The sequence below is a fragment of the Triticum dicoccoides genome, chromosome 1A, assembly GCF_002162155.2.
Source record: "Triticum dicoccoides isolate Atlit2015 ecotype Zavitan chromosome 1A, WEW_v2.0, whole genome shotgun sequence".
Classification (NCBI taxonomy): domain Eukaryota; kingdom Viridiplantae; phylum Streptophyta; class Magnoliopsida; order Poales; family Poaceae; genus Triticum; species Triticum dicoccoides.
This window is the reverse complement of record NC_041380.1, coordinates 228,591,733-228,594,700: the sequence shown is the minus strand read 5'-3', so window position 1 is coordinate 228,594,700 and position 2,968 is coordinate 228,591,733.

The window sequence follows — 2,968 nt, the reverse complement described above, 5'->3', positions numbered from 1 at the left end:
GTACGACTACATCAACCGCGTTGTCATAACGCTTCCGCTCACGGTCTACGAGGGTACGTGGACGGCACTCTCCCCTCTCATTGCTATGCATCACCATCATCTTGCATGTGTGTAGGATTTTTCTTTAAATTACTACGTTCCCCAACACTGATTCTAAAAATAAGAGCTGAAAATAATAGAGATGTATCCACATGTGTGTGCATTAAAATTCATTTTATTCTATTAGTCGAGGTTATAACCTTTCAAACTTTACTTATCCAGGTTGTGAAGACCTTCCAGCTTTACCCCAGGAAGCTAACACATCAGCTTATGCCATACGTGGTGTGTTCTTGTTGATGAATGTTAGTCTAGCTAATTTCCTTGATGAACCATGTGACAATTAATAAAGTTAATAAAGGCCAGCATACTCTTTATGTATGCCTTGATCGCAGTGGGGGGAGGGGGGGGGTGAGGCGATGGAGAGAGAGGCGGGGCAGTGGTGCATGCGTGCAGTGCGTCTGGATGAGGAGATGCACGATCGAGTGACTGGTGTGGTGGTTGGTGGTTGGTGGTGCGTGGGCTATTGATGTTCGATTTGAGAGGAAGAAGAAAGATTAGCTGCTGATTTTGGGAGGAAGAAGAGATATTGAGAGTGTTTTTGTTGTCGCGTGTGGTCTTGGGAGAGTAATGAAAGAGAGTAGTAAAGAGTTGTAGAGAGATAGCGAGGGATTAAGAGGCTACTGTTATTTGTATTGCTGTCGATGCTTGCACAATGCTATTGTTTATTATACTGGGGTATTCATCTTTGGAATAAAAACAATCATTTCTCTCCTTTAATATTTTAGTCATGACTTAGTTTTACTTACTAACGTCTCTTTATAATTATTTGTAGATTAGATTTAGCTTTTTATGGGTAGTCAACCAAATTCTGGTTCTCGGTTGAAAGCCCCGTGTCATCATGGTTTACTCAAAGGCAGCTTTAGATTGATTCTCGTACCTAGGGAGTCATCCTTGGAAGCAATAGTTCTAATTTTTTTATAAAGAAGCATGTTATATTTGTTTATTTTTGTATAACCAAAAATATATTTCAAACATATGTTGTGATTAGAATTATGACAACATTGTTGTTTATCACTATTTTTTTGGACTTGAACTGATCTATGTCTAAATTACACATAATGTGTATGAGCAAATTATTATAGTTTGACTTTCATGTCTTACTTGAATCCGTAGCGAAGCATAGTACTTATTAAAGATCTCTGGTTCTATGGTTTTAAACAGAAGATGATATTTTTGTAGCCTACCTCGTATAAGTTCTACTATATAATTTTAAATTCAAAAAATATTTTTAGTTTAAAGAAGGAAAGAAGAAAGAAAAAAAATACTGTTTTAACGGTCAAAAAAAGAAACCCACAATGCACGAACGTTCTATCAGTATTATATATTAGGCCAACTCTACTGCGCGACCCTATCCTGTTCGGCCCCATCCGTTTGGGGTAAAACAAACAAACGAGGTGGCCCAGTGCGCGGGAGCAAACAGACTTTTGTCCATTTTGTGTCCGCTTTCGACCCATCCGCGTTTCAAGTTTGCGCCGCTTTTGGGGTGAAACGGACACAACGCGGACGCGCGGGTCATCTGCGCGTGTCCTTCCCTGACCCGCTCGTCGGTGGCACAGGGCAGGCATTTTTCTATCCGCCCCCTCCCTCCGGCCGCACCCCCTCCACTTTTCCCCACTCTTTCCCTCGCTGTCGCCGCCGCCGCTGCCATTGCAGCCCTGCAGTTCGGACGCGAGCTCACCCAGCCCCTTCCCCTCGGCGCCGCCGAGCTACCCAACCACGGTCACCTGGTTTGCGCACCCGCCGACCGGATTTGGGGCGGATCCGGTCGGTCTTGAGCTCGGCCGGCTATGGGAGGCCGGGCGGCGCCATGGACTGGCCGGGCACCTCGCCGGAAGGCCCTGGTAGGGCCGCAAGGCCACATGCAGGCAGTGGCTCCTCCTCTAGTCGCTCGGATCTGCACCGTCGGTGGTCCGCCGACAGATACACGAATGGCGGTCGGCCGGGCTCGGTGCTTGCCTAAAAGCTCGCCGGCGCACCTTTTCCACTCATTAAGTGCGACTACTGCCCAAGGATGGTCATGCGCCGCGTGTCTACAACGCCGGAACATCCCGGATGGGTGTTCATCAAGTGCTTAAACGATGGGGTATGCGATTTTTTAGTTTTGGTTTGTGCTCTAGATTTGACTAGTTGTGCTAACTTCAAATTTTGTTGTGTAGAATGGATGCAAATTTTGGTATTGGGAAGAAGAGTACATCGATATATTGATAAATCGAAATTTAGTACATGTTCGTGCACTTTTAGCTAGCATAGAGGTTGTAAATGAGACAAGTGCACTTGTTGCTAGATTAGAGGCTAGACACGAGACTAGGTCTGAGTAAGCAACATCTACTTCTGGCTTGAAAAAGAAAGGAGGATGCCAGATCGAGCCTCCTCCACAGATCAACAATGAGTACATCGAGAAGACCCTAACCCAACTCAAGGGGGCAGTTATGGAAGTTGGCTATCTTCTAAAATGTATTCTTGTTGTTCTTATTTTTTTTTTGTCTTGCTTTACTAGTCAAAATATGATGATGTATTGTCATGTATCAAAAATGAATGATAAAAAAAAGTTAAGAATTTGCAAAGAAAAATGCATGCGGACAGGATGCAGCCGGGGACAGGATGCGGCCGGGATGCGTCCGCGCGCTTGGCGACGGCCACCGCATCCCAGAACACGTCCGGACACGACCCCAAATCCCTATCCAAACGGACAGAATCCGGATAAAACGGACATCCGTTTAAGATGGCGCGGTGAAGTTGACCTTACTCTTTCGGACGTGTACGGTGCAAGTGCCGTGGACGCTACCCGTCTCTTCGCGCTGTCTGTGGCGCAAATCAAACCTCCTCCGTAAAGAAGCCAAGCGAGGTGGTCCACTGTAATAAAATAATA